This window comes from Trachurus trachurus (genome assembly GCF_905171665.1).
Source record: "Trachurus trachurus genome assembly, chromosome: 8".
Classification (NCBI taxonomy): Eukaryota; Metazoa; Chordata; class Actinopteri; order Carangiformes; family Carangidae; genus Trachurus; species Trachurus trachurus.
The window spans coordinates 26,259,900-26,270,269 of NC_139905.1; positions in this window are offsets into that span (position 1 = coordinate 26,259,900).

Consider the following 10,370-nt stretch of genomic DNA (forward strand, 5'->3'; position numbering starts at 1 on the left):
AAGTCAGAGATTTTCTAACCCTGTAAATAAAAGCTTTACTATAATGTTCACACAGTGTTATTACTGTTTATAAAGTAGTTTACTAGAGGCTTTTAAATCCACCAATACAGACAATTCACTAAGAAAATGTATGATAACTAATTATTGGTAATGTGGTAAAGGGTTATTTCATAAGGTTGATTCCAGACTTTTAGCCCAAGAACTTTGGATCCTACATTTCCCATAAAGCAACACAATTCAGTCTTTCATTCCCGTCCTGGTGAACACCTTCAAGCTCCACATGTCCACTGTCAATCATCAGTAGGACTGATACACTCAAGAATAAACTAATCTCTGTATAAAGTTCTGTGTCCCTGAGTGTGATGAATAGATCCCAACACCTATAACTAGTTCATGATTCAGTGCAACCTACATTCAAAGCAAAGGTTTTACTTTTTTTTTCACATGATGGAAGCCAGTGGGCCACGTTTGATATCAAGATGTACGTAAAACATCTTAAAACTTTCCCAACCTGTCTGACCTCAACCCATTTACCTGGACCTTTGAAAAAGTTCATCCCCACTGACAGTGTCTTTTACAGCCTAGACCTCCACCAACATAGGGATTTTCTGCTGCCAGCCCTGGAGATGGATCTACTCCTCAGCTACAGACATCATTCATCTCTCCTCTTCCTCCACTGCAGCAGGATTCTTATTTGTGGAGGCTGCACACCTATTGACTACAGGCCATTGTGAGTATATGGTTTTGCTTTTGGGCTCCAGCTGAGCTCTCTTTGTTCATGTTGCAAACCAACAGCTTTTACAACCAATTTGCAAGTTGTGTACACTCACAACTGTTTTGAATCAGCTTTTGTTATTTCTCATTTGTGTTGTCTCTTTTGTGCCATATTCTCTTGCTTCTATGTAACTCTAGTAGTTGAACATAATAACTGTTCATTCAAAACATAAATCTTTCAAAGTGCAATCCATAATATCAAAGTAAACTTTGTAAACTTCTTCCGGATGCACCCCATGTTTGGGGTCTGGATACTGTCAGATGTCTCCAAAACATTTTAGACACTTATTTTTACAGTGTGAGACAGTCTGATAGACGGACAGCAGCAGAGACAGAGGCTTTGATAAGGACCATATGGCTCCTAACACCACAGTGGATTAGTGCTGGACCCATGGGGGAAAGAGAAAGAGAAACAGTCCTATTGAGGTTACAGTAAAGGCCAGATGTCAGGATGATTACTGCTGGATTGGAATACATTCATTCAATTTGTGGGCTACAGACAGAGGCCAGACAGGACTAACAGCAGACTGATATACAGTGGCGTGCACAGACTTTTTGAAGGTCAGGGGCGAATAGGAAAAAAAAGGGCACAGTACGTGTTTTGGCTTCCAAGAGGGCACTTTAGCACATGTTTTTCAACAATTGGGCCACGAGGGGGGCCGACTGCCCCCCCTGTCCTCCCCCTGTGCACGCCACTGCTGATATACTATTTTTATTTTCATGCAGGATTATTTTTTCATATACCTTTATATTTATTTATTTTATTATTATTATTAATCTCACCCCTGCTGATAAGTGGCTCATCTGAGTCTCTATAATGTTTCCTCCTTTAAAGGTCCAGTGTGTAAAATGGGGGTAAAACCGTGATATCTAGTGTTCAGATTCTAGTCTGCAGCACTCACTCACTCGCACTCACCCCTCTCGTCAGCAAAGTGACGGTGGCCTCTGAGGACAAAAAAAACTGTTTACCACGACTGGGAGTATTTCAGGAGCATGGACTGATGAGGTGAAAATTGAAACTATTTTAATATACAGTATGTCTGCTGTTTCCTACTCCTTCTTCTTCCCTTCAGCCTTCTCCTTCGTTGGTTTATTGATGCATACGAAACTCTCTGGCTGGCTGGATTTTCCGTTCGGGCTGCCGTTCAAACATTGTGGCGCAAGATGGCGACACTCTCAAAAGCAAGACCCTTGTATAAAAGAATAATTATACAGTAAGGCTATGAAAACCAAACCAATTTAATCTTATATTATAGTGATTATACACGTATACAAATGTTTTTGCTCTTGCACTTAAGCTACAGTGTAAGCAGCAGCGATGGTCGAAGCACAAGACCAGATCCAGAGTTTCCCAATGAGGAAGTAAATGTAGATGAGCACTTTTTATGTAAGAGAAAAGTGTGTTTAAACAGAATGTTAATTATGGGAGAGGAATATTTTTCCATATAAAATATGTCTGGAGAGGACCTCACTGTAATTACCACACAGAGGTGAACTAAATGTAGTTGATACTAGTCCACTTATGATACAAGAGGAGATCTCCGAGGGACTGTGGGACTGCACATCCATGTTAGCTGAAGTGAAATCAATAAAGACAAATTCAACCTCCCTGCCCTTCTTAGATAATAGGTTTTAAAGCTGAGCAAAACAGACTGGAACAACAGGGATTAGAGGGAGATTTACCTCACAGTGCCTGACTGACTGACTGACTGACTGACTGACTGACTGACAGACAAGGATATTTCAGACATTATACTCAGTGGTGGGCCCGAGTGGGGGAGGGGGAGTTGTTTCTCTGATCTCTGATGGATGACACAGAGTGGTGGAAATGTCCTGCATGTGAGCAGTTTCCCAACATCATATCTGTCTCTTACCACTCTGTTAAATGCAAAATGACATACAGCTCCTGTGGTATAGCTGAGATGCTAGCAAATATGAGGATGTCAATATTTATTTGAAGTTATTTCTTGCTATCTGATGAACTCTGAGACTCTACTATTAGCTCTATTTTTGTCTCCACCTAACCCCTTGCAGTACAAGTGTGTTGTTACATTTCTCTGCCTTGCCTTCCACCGTCTTTCTTGCTGCTTTGCCTGTATGACCGAATGTTTATTAACCCTTTCTGTCCCTGTCACTCTCTTGCTATTTGTTCGCATAGCCATGCTTGTGTGCTGTCTAGCTAACAACCTGAGTTTACTAATAGAGTCTGGTAAATGATGATTTGGTTTAGATAATATTTTCACAGTTTGATTGTAAATCCAATTTACATGACTTTATAAATGGTAATCACATGTAAATTCATTCAATAGTGATGTAAACAGCTTGTTTGCAACGTTTCTTAAGGTTTCTTTCTTTAATTGAATTGTAGTGAATTTCGTGTCCAGCTGTTGGACTGGCTCATTGTTGTAACAGCACTGGCTGTCCAGCAGGTGGAGACAGATCCCAGATAATGTCCATTTATTCTGAGTAGGAGTGTGAGATGTCAAATAGCCTATATGAAAGTGTTCTGAGGTTGAATGATGTGATTCCATTGCCAAAGTTACACACCCCATTCAGTTCCCCCCTCATCAAAAGCTGTGAGAGCTGTTAAACAAAAATGCCAGATTGTATTGAACACACACACACTGGCTGGTTTGTTAAAGGTCCATTGTTGTATAAAGTGAAATTTCCAAGTCTTTTTTTGATTATAAAGAAGGTATAGAGCCAATCAGAAGAGAGACTGGGAGCCCCCTCTCTTCTGATTGGCTCACTGACCTGTTGATATACACTGTAGAGCTCCAGAGAGAAGCTGAGAGAGGAAATGTAAAACTACAATAAGTAAGTTTTTGCTTACAAATATGCAGTGTCTTATGGATCAATACTTCAAATAAAACCCTGGAAAGTTTGTAAAATACCCTTTAAATATTTTCAGATCCATTGTATTTGTGACTTGATGTTGATGTAATCATAGGGATTTATATATTGTCACTTTACACTTATAAAAATCATCTTAAATGAACACAGCATTACACCTCCAAAAGAAGAGTTGATGACCAAGGATTTTTAAGTAAACTTCATTTTGTTACCTATGTGGGGTTCATTTAGCATTACACCGTCCCTACATTGCTTCTGTTCTGCAAAAAAAAAAAAAAAAATATTGAATGATTACAAATCAACATGTGTGCCTAGATTACTTATTTTCTCATACAATACTTGTGACTTAGTAAGTTAAATTTAGTGGGCTGATTAAATAATGATGTAAATCTATACACAATCAATCAATCAATCAATCAATCAATCAATCAATCAATCAATCAATCAATCAATCAATCAATCAATCAATCAATCAATCAATCAATCAATCAATCAATCAATCAATCAAACATCTGATGACTGTGTAGCACTAAAAACTGTAGCCCAATCATTGACTTAATATACGGTAGGCAAATAAATAAATGAACTGAAGAGTCCTGGCACAAAATGTTTCCTGGTTGTAATATCAGCATTAGAACCATGAATATAATGTCAGTACATTATGTATTTTACGTCATTACAGGTAAACAAGATGTTAATGATAATATTTGTAATCAAGATTCAAATTTAAGACAAATTTAAAAACTTGTTTCACACTTTTAATTTCTTGTGTTTCACGTCCTTTAAGATGTTTAATATGTAGGTGTCTCCAGAAATAAAGCTATTTTCTTTTAAAATAAATATTTTTTGCTACAAGAAGAGATATAAGACTTACTGTGTGTAATTGTGTACTTCAAAAAACTTAAACTTTAAATAGACACGTGTACTATTCTGAAGAGAGTCAGTTTTTTAAAAGAAACAGTTATTACCTGAATGAACCAAGAAATACACAATTAGTATTTTCCTTTCTTTATTCTGGCTGCAACAATTATAAGATTAAATTTAAAGAAAGAGAGTGAGGAAAGTAAAAAATTAAAAATTAAATCTTCCCAACACTCTCACAGACTCATATAATGAAAGCATGTTCATTTTTAAACTGCTGAGGCTGCAGCTGATGACTCTGAACAGCTGTGGGGTCAGAGCGGAGCTTCAGTTGACACAGAACTAACAGTTTGTTGCAGAGGTGTGTTGTTTGGAGGCCTGTTGCACAGATGCAGGTGTTGTTTGCAAAGGTTGTGGTGAGAGAGGAGGTTGCGGCTCCGTTGCTTCTCGGTGCAGAGAGCGACTCGCTGCTCTCTCCCTCCGACCACATCCTCTGCTCTGCTGTCGCTCTCGGCGCCTCCGCAGGGTTTGTTCTCCACTGACAACAGCCTCAGATGAGAACATTGATTTCCTGTTGGGTGGTTGACTCGCATTTGAACATCACATTATCGTTATCAAATATAATATGCAGCTGTAAACCATTGTGCAAAAATGGAAAAACTAGATCTGACTTAAATCCACTGAGGTAACTTTAAATGCACATGAAAATATTTCACAGTAGTAGATTATTTTAGCGTGTAGATGTTATCAGAGACACTCTTTTTGTTTTTGCTCTCTGGAAAATCTCATGATCACTGGAATGACCCAGTTTACAGGACCGGGGCTTTGTGCAGGGGATAGAAAGAAAGGGCAGATTTTTCACAAAACCAACAGATAAGAAGGCAGCTAAAAATAATCCAACTGACTCTGTTATGTCTGTCATAGGTGGGAAGTTAATTCCTGCCTTCATACAAGTGTGGAAACAAAACGTGCACACTAACTGCCTCCAACAAGTAGCTTTACAACTTACAGATGGAGAGATTACAAAAGGTTGTGTTTGTTATTTGTGTGTGCAGAAATAAGATTAACAATCATGTCATTTATCTCTTCTGAAATATTTTATTGAGGAGAAAATCCAGCGTAAAGCAGCTCACAGGCTATTACACAAACAGTATGCATAGGTAACAATCAACATTGGATATTAAACAGTTCACAGGGTTTAAAGGTCAAGCAAGTTGCTTTAATATGCTCAGAATATGATTGGCTGATTGAAGCAAACATCACTTCAATTTGAGTCACTCACAGGAACCAGAGGAGTCGTCTCGGTTGTTCAGTTTCCCACGAAATCCCTACAACAAACACAGAGAGACACATTTTTAATGACTTTTTTAAAAAAGAATCTGTTTTCTTTCATTAATTCAACACACTGATGTCACACTGATGGGCATCAGATGATTTCAATGTAATTGTAGTTTTACATCTCAAACTCAAGCCTCAAAGTCAACACCTGTATCCCAGGGCCGGATTCAGCCTGTGGGTTGTTGCTAACTGGGCCCCAGTAGGGCCACGGGGGGTACCTGCTCAGATCTGGCACATCCCCATGACACCTCACCAGTGTGGCACTAGTCTAAATTTTGTTTTTGTATTTGTTCCACCTTATTAAGAAGATAAACAATTTACAACCATTAAAAAAAGGGGACTTGTAGGATTTTTATCCTACAAGTCCCCTTTTTTTTAATGGTTGTAAATTGTAAAGCACTTTCTGCAGGACAAATTGTCGGGTATCTGTAGATATTATTATGAAGAGAAGGTCTAGACCACTGGTTCCCAACCTTTTTTGGCTCGTGACCTCATTTTGACACCACAAATTTCTGGTGACCCATCAATCAAGATGCACCAGCTCAGGTATTTGTATATGCTGCATTTTATTTGAACTCAATACTGAAAGTAAAAGTATAGAATACAGTTGTTTAAAATTGTGTGTGGTGTTTTTAATCATAATTTTAAAAAGAATAATAATTAGTTAAAAAACATTTTTTATTAGAATTTTCTTTTTTTTTATCAATTACTAGACATTTCAGGCGACCACATTTGAATTCCAGGTGACCCCACATGGGGTCTCAACCCCAAGGTTGAAAAACACTGGTCTAGACCTTCTCTATATATGAAGTATGCTGAGATTACTTTTATTGTGAATTATAAATGAAATTGACTTCTGACTTTTAACTTGATTTGAAACAAAAATCAAGGATTCTGCAGGTTTGAAGAAGGCCGTTCTTTCCTGAATCCAGATTGATGATTGAGTAGTGAGCTTAACAATAAAGTGTAATAATTGCTGGGAGGAGCTGACATATAATGAAATATCTAATATGTATAGTCTTGGTAAATTAGTTTCAGCCATTGGACACAGTGATATCTTTAATACTTTGGCTTTGACACTAAATTAATTTTGAAATTTAATCATATTCTACTATACAAAATCAATCAATATTTTCAATATCCATAGGCTCTTTTGTTCTTCTTTGTGTTCTTCTCTTTTTTCCTTTTTTGTTTTTTCTTGTGTTTTTTTTTTGTTTATTTTCTTTTCTTTCTTTCTTTTTTTTCTTTCTCTTTTTTAAAATATTGTTCTCTCTAAGTAAATGGTAATGGTTGGGGTCACTCCATAAGCCCTCCTCACATTTTCAACCTCACTGGCATGTTCCCTTCTACTCTACATTAAACTGTTTACTGTTTGTGTATGTGGAAATAAAGAATAATAATAAAAAGGCTGTATAAACATGTAGAAAGGTGCATGCATACAAATTTAAACTTGTAAGCCAGTGTGAAATTTCACAATTACAGTAATGTTGTAGTGGAGAACTAAGTGAAGTTTATGTGCTGCTCCACCTGTTTTGTATATAAATAAATATAAATATATATTCATATACACACAGTGATGTAATGGACCGACCTGAAGCTTCCACACCAGCAGCGTCACAAACAGTCCAAAGATGCCGCTCTTCCCGATCAAAACTGCGTAGGACATTTTGATGTTGTTTGAGACCCGCACAAATCTCCCTGTGAGAAAAGCGTAACAGTCAGTGACATGTTTCAACAACATTGATGCTTTATGATCTAAATGTTCACACAAAACTGTACTGACCTCCTCGTGGTACTGGGAGGAGAAGAAGGGAGAGAAGGTTCAGTGAGTATAGAGTCATGATTCATGTCATTAATGTTTGGATTGTTCGGAGCTGTAAGTAAACTTACAAGTGGTCCCTGTGATCGAGTTTGACCAGGACACTGTTTCATTCCCAGTGAAGAAGTTGACAGTGCAGGTGAAGTTGCTGTCAGGTGAGTACCACATTGTTAATGGGATTGTCAGCCTGCTGGTGATCTGGTAGGTTTCCCCATGGCGCCGGGCTGCTCTGTCAGTCGCTATTCCTTTTGTGGTATCCTCCCTATTGATCAGCCAGGGATCCTCCTCGTTGATCAGCCAGGTATCCTCCCCGTTGATCTTCCAGGACACACTCACATGGTCCGGGTAGAAATCAGAGGCCGCACACACCAGGGTCTTCTGTTTTATCTCTTTGTTTTTATTGTGTCTACACTCTCTCTCTGATGGTTCATACACAGTCACTTTTGGAAGGGTGACATTACGGTCTGGTTCTGTGAAGACAAAAATAAATTATTAGATTAGTCTGAAATTTCGGAGAAGATTAAAACTGTGATGTAAACGTGTAGCTATAAGAAGCAGTTTAGCTCATCGTAAAGACTTAGACTTTGTATTTCACTGAAAACTGACATGTGGAAATAAGGGTTCATCATTTAATGTCAGCTTTACCTGCCAAGTATTGACCACTCTGATTTTTCATAGGGATCATTGAACAATTTATGAATCACTTTGCTGCATTCCAAATATTATTTCAGATTATTTCCCAGTGACAAATATGTCATTTGGAAATATAATATGATTATATACTCTAATATTTCCTCTAACATTATATTCAGAGGAAAGATGTGTGAGAGTCACAGTACTGTGTGTAGGTCAAATGGTGGTTTAGAGTTATGGTCGGGAAGAAGTAAACTTTTTACGTTCATACTTGGATTCTTTATGAATAAAACTGTGAGCTAAGAATAACTACAATGTTAATTCTATTCTAAATATATTTTATGAGACATCCCCTGACTTATTAATGACTTTACAGCTCTGAATTTGAAGCATTTAATGAAAAATTTACACTATTACACAACTTGACTTTAGATTATGTGTGTTCAAAATTTGACAGAGACAATTGTCACAACAGAAATTTTAAATTCAAAGACAATTTTATAAAATAATTTGTTTGTTTTTTTGTTTTGCTGCAATAGTGCTGCGATCAAAATCTACAGGATTGTAGCTGATCACACAGACTCACTGCAAGTTTCAAGTCTTTTTGGTCTTTTTTGGATATTTACAACAAAATTTGAACAAAAACTTGAACACCATGAGAAAAATCTGTGATGCAATTTACCCTCTAGAGATTAGACGAGCTAATTTGGGACTTGGGTTGGGATTAATGTTAATTTGGGCTAATTTTCAAGATATTACACATTGTAACCTTTGAATTATCTAATATAGTAATATTTATCTAAGACTGTAAGGCTGATTCCAGACCCAAAGTAAACCTCTGACTTGAACTCACCGTTCTTCCACAGACTGATAAAGACTAATCTGGGCAAAGAGCCAGTTCTTCTGATGAATAGCAGGTCAGGACTGACTAGTTCACATTAACTAAACTAACTGCTGCCTTAAGGCTGTTTAAAGAAAGGATTTAATGATGCTGAATAAAATCACTCTAAATTCTAATCTAAGTTTAGCTTGTTCTCTCACATGAACACAGTGTCACACATGCCTCAGACAGATTTGTTCTTACCTAATACCGTCAGTTTAGTCCCAGCTCCGAAAAATGCCTCAGAGAATGAACACGGAGCTCTGACACTGTGACAAAAACCCTTCCTGATGTGAACTGTGCTCAGAGCAGCCTCAACTTACAGCTGACAATTTAAATCTTTTAGTTTATCTATTATACTAACATTTCCTATGATTCCTAAACGCAACACAGCTCTACTACAGAGTATTAAGCTGGAAGACAAATTTCTTTGTTTCAAAAATTGATATAATTCATAGCTATCACATTAAGCTTTTTACATTGATGAAATAAAATGAAAATTTGACAGGTTACTCACCAAGAACAGTCAGTTTTGTACCCGACCCAAAATGGGCTTCATAAGACACACAGTGCACAAACCTCATGTCAAAAAGCACTGCGCTACAAGAGCTACAGAGGCTCAGCAGCAGGGTTTCTAAACTACAGCAATTCAACCACTGTACATCTACTTAAAACTGTCTATTATGCTCCAGTTCCAGTTCATATACTGTAAAGACACTGAGCATGAATTCCCTCTGTCACCAAATCACCTCCACACATTTATTCTCTGAGAATCTGAAGATATGTCCCCAGAATCCTAGTCAAGGCCACAGCATTACAGTAGAATCACAAATTTTGTCACAATGGAGGTCAAACTTACCCTGAAAAATGAGTTTAGTTCCACTTCCAAATTAAACTTCAGCTCCAGAGCCACATTAATTGGATCTTCTAGAATAAAAAGTGGTAAAACTGCACATAACTGTCTCTTGGAAATAATCAAACAGCCCATTTTTTAAAATCACTATAGGGTGAGCTGAGACAAAATGTCCAGACTGTCCTCTTAAAAAAAAAAAAAAAGTTTAAGAATGGATGAAGCCCAAGAGCTGTGGATTGGATTGTAATTTACTCAAAAAAAAAAAGTCCTCCAGTGTCAGAGGAGTGAGGCATCATCAACATATTAAAATGCTGAAGCTTCTGTTTTTGTTTCCAGGTGTCACAGCTCATTCCTGTGCT